The sequence below is a fragment of the Perognathus longimembris genome, chromosome 2 (assembly GCF_023159225.1).
Source record: "Perognathus longimembris pacificus isolate PPM17 chromosome 2, ASM2315922v1, whole genome shotgun sequence".
Classification (NCBI taxonomy): domain Eukaryota; kingdom Metazoa; phylum Chordata; class Mammalia; order Rodentia; family Heteromyidae; genus Perognathus; species Perognathus longimembris.
The window spans coordinates 93962235-93969629 of record NC_063162.1 but is presented as its reverse complement, the minus strand read 5'-3'; positions in this window follow the sequence as shown (position 1 = coordinate 93969629).

Genomic DNA, 7395 nt, shown 5'->3' with positions numbered 1-7395 from the left:
ATTCCATGAAAAGAATGCTTTAAATGGTCTTATGGCCAATGTATGGCCACACATGATGATCCAGGATTTCTGGAGCTGGTTTAGAAGTTTCTTCCTACAATCGGAGAATGTAGTTGAGAACAATAAAGATTCTATGGCCAAGACTTTTGGATGCCACTGCACATAATGAATGTGTATAAAACTATTGCAGACCAGGAAGGAAAATGATTTCTGGACTCAAATCTTCTTTCTGCAACTAACTTCAAATAATGATGCTAGTATACAGAAGAAAAATCCCAGTATCTTCAAATGTTCCAGTTAGAATGTAGTGAAACTAACATGTGTTGAAAGACTGTGAAACGTGAGCTGATAGGTCAGAAGTGTGTGTAATAATATCTCTAATTTGACCTAACAGTCATACTTTTCTCAGCCCTTTGGGGTTTTTTATTTTGTTTTATTTGTTTTGTTCTTGCTGGTCATGGGGCTTGAACTCAGAGCCTGGGCATTGTTCCTGAGCTTTCTTGTTCAAGACTAGTGTTCTACCACTTTAAGCCACAACTCCATTTCCAGTTTTCTGGTAGTTCATTGGAGATAAGAGTCTGATGGACTTTACTGCCCTGAAAGGCTTTGAATCTTGATCCTCAGATCTCAGCTTTCTGAGTAGCTAGGATTGTGGGCATGAACCACTAGCTCCTGGGTTCCCTTTGTTAGTTTTAAAATGTATTTTGGTTATCTTTAAGTAGTTACCCTTTGTTGTTTTAAGTATATGACATATCACAAAGAGATGGAAAATGTATTTACTGTCCTGGTCATAGTATACATTAAGATAAATATTTGTTAAATATTCAGCTTAAATATTAAATATTCAAGCTAGGACTTTCAAGTAAGGATGGTTCTAGTCAGCCCCAAAGCCTCCTCCCCCCAACATCCCTATCCCTCTCACTACCTCTGTCCCCTACTCCTATCGTGGGAGCCATTCCTTGCACATTGATAGGATTGGCCTGTGGGCACTAGTCCTCTTTTTCTCCCTGGCTGTCTAAAAGTAGACAACATCATGAATGTTACAAGTGCCACAGCATCTGCACAAGAAAATTTATGGCCAAACATTTCAGAAAAGAAAAAAACAAAAATAAACAAATGGCCAGCAGTATCCTTCACACTGGGGATGTAACTGTACCTGAAATGTGGAGGAAACTAGCCAAAATGTAGATAAGCCCGGATTCAACTTCGTATTTGGATTCAGAATTCATCTTGGTGGTGGTACAATTGATTTGGGCATGAATAATGACTTCCTGGACTATGCAAATAAAAATGCATAGAACTCAGACTTGCAAGACACTGCCTTCGTGAGAAGAAAACAATGTCACGAACACAGTGCCAGAAATGGGGGGGAAAAAGAATGAAGAAATTCTGAGGACTCAAAGGCCAACATTGGTGGTGGTGGTGACAGGAAACAGGAGTAACGACTCTACAATGATTTCATCTACTGGGCAAATTTTTCATGGGAGGATAAACAAGAAACTAAAAGAGTACTCCCGTTAAGTCTCTTTCGAAACTGTCTAATAGCAATCCTTTTCCAATTATCCTCAAATTAAATTATTGACTCTTCTAGTGAAAGAGTTGAATTTTTATATTCAAACATATGGTTGGATGAACATATTAATCTTGACATTGTCAGCATGAGGAGTTTTGCCAAAATTTTATGCATATTCTGAAAGGGACTGTTTTACCAAGGAAATGGCCCTTTTGGGTCTCGTAAGTCATTGTGATCTCAGTTTACATGTAACACATAGTAATAAACATATATAGATATGTATATTTATTTATTTCTGTATAGAAGATTACCTTAAACCTTAGCAGTTAAAAACAACAACATTTATAATTTTTGCTCCTAAGAGTTTAGGAATCTGGCTATTGTTGGATTGGGTGCCTCTGGCCAGAGTATCCCAGGATGCTTCAGTCAGGCCAGGACTGTGGTTACCCCATGACTCCCTGGGTGGGCAAGAGGAACACTTTCAGAGCAGCCTTGGTTCTTCTCTGACTGTTGAGAAGAAACATCAATATCTCCTCATGCTTCAATAGGTCCTACTGTGGCAGCTAGTTTTCCTCACATAGGCCAAAGAGCAAGAGAGAGGATGTTGGAGACAGAAAGTATTCAAAGACTATTAATCTTTCTGTAACCTAATTTCAGACAGGAGCTCATAGTCTTTCCATTCTGTTAGTTAAAAGTGAGTCCAGAAATTCAGCCAAGAGGAAAGGAGAGGGGATCACATAGGAATGTGAAAAACAGGAGACAGGGAACACTTGGGACCTTATAAAGATTGTCTCATTTTAGCCATTTTTCATGTTTGTAACAAAATTCCTGAGATGGGTAATGTGTGAAGGAAAAAGGTTAACATAGCTCACAGTTTTGAAGGGAGAAAGTCTGGAAATGAGGCAGCCATACTTGATCAGCTTCTGCTGGGATGTCAGGGAGGATGGCATAATGGCAGGAAACAGAACAATTCCAGGACTAAGCTGGATCTAACAACCTCCAATTAAGCCTCACTTCTTAAAGATTCCTCCACCTCAACCCCACCCCACTACTACACTGAGAACCCAACCTCCAAACTATGAACCACATCTGAGCCATAGCAACGTACACTATGTACACATAGTGTACATGTGTCTATGTGTACACACAGCAAAAAACCTGCACACATGCACAAGTGTGCACACATGGCTATCAGTGTACATAGAGAATCCATATCTCAAAAGCCCCATTGTTGTACCATGTGTGTGACAAGATGAAACATTCTTGTGCAAGCACTCACAAAATTTCTTTGTCAGAGAGTTTAGGAAAAACCAAAAATTCTCATGAAGTCCAAAATGAGGGAAGGATAATTTCAGTGCCTTTACATTCTGAAGTCTCATAATGGACATGAATTTTATCTTTACTTTATTGTACACAAAGGTTTCAATTCAGCATATCAGTTTTTGAGTACAGTGCATATTGGTCAAGGTTTCTCCCTTCATCATTCTCCACCATCTCTCCCAAACCCTATCCATTCCCTAAGTAACCTAGCTCCATCTGGAAATGAACTTTCATAATTTGTGTAGTTCTCTGCCCTTTATGATCTCTAATTTCAGGCAAGGAGTCTTCTGCTCTTGTCTGCAGTTTAGACACCTTGTTTTCATCCTTCCCTGACCCCCATGTCCCTCTATAACCATGGCCAGTGCGGTTATTATATCTACCTGCAGTCTTTGCCTTATATTTTCACTCTTTACCTAGGACTCTGAAGTAAGAAGTGTGTATTCCCCTGGGACCCAGGGATAAGCAACTAGTGGCTGTTTAAGAGGATGGTCAGAAATTAGAAATGGAACTCAGGTTTCGTGGGGGCAAAATGTATGAGATCATACTGAATGTGGTCTAAGTTTGCAACCGAAAACCATTTCTACTTGCAAGTTCTACTTGTGGTTCTGCCTCAGTTATTTTCTGCCAAGAGCTGGTAGTTCATGCTTATAAGCCTAGCTACTCGGCATCCTGATGCCCAGAGGATCAAGATTCAAAGATAGCCAAAGCAGAAAAGTCCACACAACTCCTCCAATTAATAAGAAAGATGTGGGGCAGACAGTGAAGATCAAGGGCACAGAGTCAGCCTTGAGCAAGAAAATCTAGTGATCACGAAAGACCCTGCTTTCAAGCCCAGTACCAGAGAAAACAAACCTGAGGGATATTTTCTCTAGACTAGTAACAATATAAATATTAATACACTTGTCATAAACTATCACAATCAGGTATATCTTTTTACATATGATATCAAAATACAAATTGTGGCATATATATTGCTCATTGTACTCTCATTTTGCATAGCATAAATATGAGTGTGAATGATCATTTTATCTAATAGACATTTTTCATTCACTTAGGAAAATAACACCTACAGTGACAACTGAAATTATCCAAAACAAAATCAACAAGTTTAACACTCAACACTACATGCATATTTTCCCTACACACTCATAAGTTCCATTGCAAAACTGTACTTGAAAACAATGCTACATGAGCATCCCTATGGCATTTTTTACTCTGTAAACACTACATCTCTATCTTATGTGGGAGAATGTAGTTAAATAGCGTCTTTTTTTTTTTTTTTTTTTTTTTTTTACTGAACTCGCAAGTTCTCCACCTTACTATTGAAGAAACTGAGATGCAGGGTCATGAAGTGACTCACCAATGGCCAACAAGTGGTTAATATCAGATCTGAGACTAACGCCCACATGCCCTGACTTGGAGAACAGACTCTTTCTTCTTATCCAAATCCACATACATGATCCAATACAGCTTTCAAACTGGGGTATGCACAGCCCTGCAGGCAATGGCAGCATGCCGGGAAGGTGAAGCCACAGGATAAACACAGGGTGTCTTACTTCAGTGTAAATATTGCTTAAAGATTTGAGGGGAGTTAGGGCAACCACTCTGTTTTTATATTAAAACAAGATTGATTATAAAAGAGAATGCACATTTTACATACATTTTTAAGATTTCAGGCTAATTCCTCAGGCTATTACCCACCTTATAGAGGTAAACATTTTCTGTTAATTTAGCTAGTGATACTTCTTTGTTATTTATGCAGTGTAAAAATGTCTACAAATGATCTGTTATCCAAAAAGAGCCTTAATTAACCCCCATCTTTGACATTCCATAGCCAAATTTGTATTGTTCATTATTATTAAATTATAACTTTTTCTTGAAGTTGGAATGCATTTAGACCTTATAATAAACTGAGGATTAGTTCAAGTGGTAAAGTAATGGCTAGAAGCCAACACTACAGGAAAAAAAAGGGAGGGGGGAGTTATAGCAAAAGAGTTCCTGGGTTTCTTTCCTAAGAAAAAGTTCTATTGTGTTTTAATAAAATTTATATTTTTAATCCTAAGACTTAACCAAGCTTAAGAACAAAATGATTTTACAATAAAGGTTTGATTTATTTAAACTGTGATTTGGGACAAGTCTAGCTGGTTAAGTCATTGACTTCTGAGATCACAATTTGCATGTGGTTCTAGTTCTGAAATATCACATTTGTATAATGTACAAAACTGAACAAGTTGGTTCTATGTCTTGGCTATGGTAAATAATGCTGCAATGAATGTGGTTGTGCTGATAGCTTTAGTGTAGACTTGCTTTGAGTTTACTGAATAAATGTCCAGTACTAGGGAAGGTCTATGTTTAATCTTCTAAGGAACCTCCATAATGCTTTCCAGAATGGTTGAACAAGTTTAAATTCCCACCAACAGTGTAGTAGGGTTCCCTTTTGGCTACATCCCCTCCAGCATCTGTTGTTTGTTTTCTTGATAAGTGTTCTAACTAGGGTGAGGTGAAATTTCAATGTTGTTTTGATTTGCATTCCTCTTATGGCCAGAGATGTCAAACGTTTCTTCATGTGCCTATTGGCCACTCTTTGTTCTTCTGAGAAGTCTCTCCTTAAGTCTTTAACCCATGTATTGAATAGTTGTTTCTTTGAAGGCTTAGTTCTTTTTAGCCTTAGAATATCTTAGATATGAGACCTTTGTCTGATGCCCCTCAGAAGATGACTGGATCAAGAAAATGTGGTATATATTCACAATGGAGTCTATGCTTCCATCAGAAAGAATGATATTGTCCTATTCATAAGGAAATGGAAAGACCTGGAAAAATTATATTAACAAAAGCAAGCCAGAGCCCAAGAAAAATAGGTTGCATGGTTCCCCTCATTTGTTGCAACTAGAAAGTGCCTATAAATCTATTAAACACACTGGATTGTAAAAGGAAAAAAATACATTTGGCTAAGATAAATTATACAGGATCTTAGACATTGACACAATGAGCCCAAGGAGGATATTCTTAGGAGAGGATCATAATGTTCAATAGCTATGGACATATGATCATATAAAATGATATTTATCAAAATGAACTCCAGGAAACAGAAACAGGGTTTTATATTATTTTGCATCTTTTTTTTTCATTCTTCACTGTTTTTTATTTCTTTACCTTTTGTCTTTTAAGTAAGTTTATCTGTTTGGGGAAAGGTTGGGAGAGCACCGAAATGGTGGGACAAATGTTGAACAAATGCAGCAGTGATATTCACTAGATACTATGATGAAAATAAACCATACAATTTGTGGAGGAGGGAAAAAACTGGGGAAAAAACATGGGAATATTTGACACTATTCAAAAAGAAATGTACTCATTACCTGACCTATGTAACTGTAACCCTCTGTATATCACCTTTACAATAACAACAAATAAAATTAAGTTTTACAAAAAGAAATGTACTTGTTACCTAACTTATGCATCTGTACTCTGTATATCACCTTTACAATAACTTTTTTTAAAATATTGAACAGGTGGCATGCATTTCCATTTTTCCATGTAACATATTTGTGAATATCTAAAATGTTCTGGTACAAATTAATGACAAAATGAAAGATAATAAATTGCTGGCAGCTAAGCACCAGTAGCTCATGCCTCTGTAATCCTAGTTGCTCAGGAGGCTCGGCTGTAATGATGACAATTCGAAGATAGCTCTTACAGGAAAGTCCATGAGACTCTTACATCTAACTTAACACACACACACCATACACACACACACACACACACACACACACACACACAAAATGGAGCGGTAGCTCAAGTGGTAGAGTACCAACCATGAATGAAAATTGAATGGGCAGTGCTCAGGCACAGAGTTCAAGCCTCAGTACTAACAGAGACAAAATAAATCCTACCTACTTGCAAGGTTAAGAATTGGAAGTTTGAGGCCATGCTGGTCATACTATCCCTTCTCTACCCATAGCTGGGCGGAGTGTCATGAATCTGTCATCTCAAGCCACCAGGAAAACTGAGATTGAGAAGATTTTGGTGTGAGGCCAGCCCAGGCAGAAAAGTCTATAAGACTTCTCATCTCCATAAAGAGAAGTGGGACATTTTGGGGCACATTTGTGAACCCACCTAGGACAGGAAGACTAAAAGTAGATAGACTGCCAGGTAAGGGCAACCAAAGAGGAAATGAAACCAAACCCTAAAAGTAACCAGTGTGTCTCAGTGTTACCACACCAGCTCAGCAAGTGTGATAACTTGTGTTCAAACTTAGTCCTACCAAAACTGAGAGGGGGAGGGGAAATAAAATAGCTCTCAAATGATTATACCTTCCATGATAACTGGAGAGCTTTTTTTTAAATCCGCATTCCAAACCCAAATTCTTTTAGAAGTACTGAAACACAGTTTATTTCTCCATTGAGATACTTTTTTTAGAGTTGACTTCCAACTCCAGTTTTTACAATGCAAATATCCAGACTCATTTCAAAAAACCACATTTGATTTGTAAATGTCGAGTTGATATTTAGAGCCTAGAAAGAAGTTGATTCTATTCCATCAACACTAACTGTATATGTGCTAGA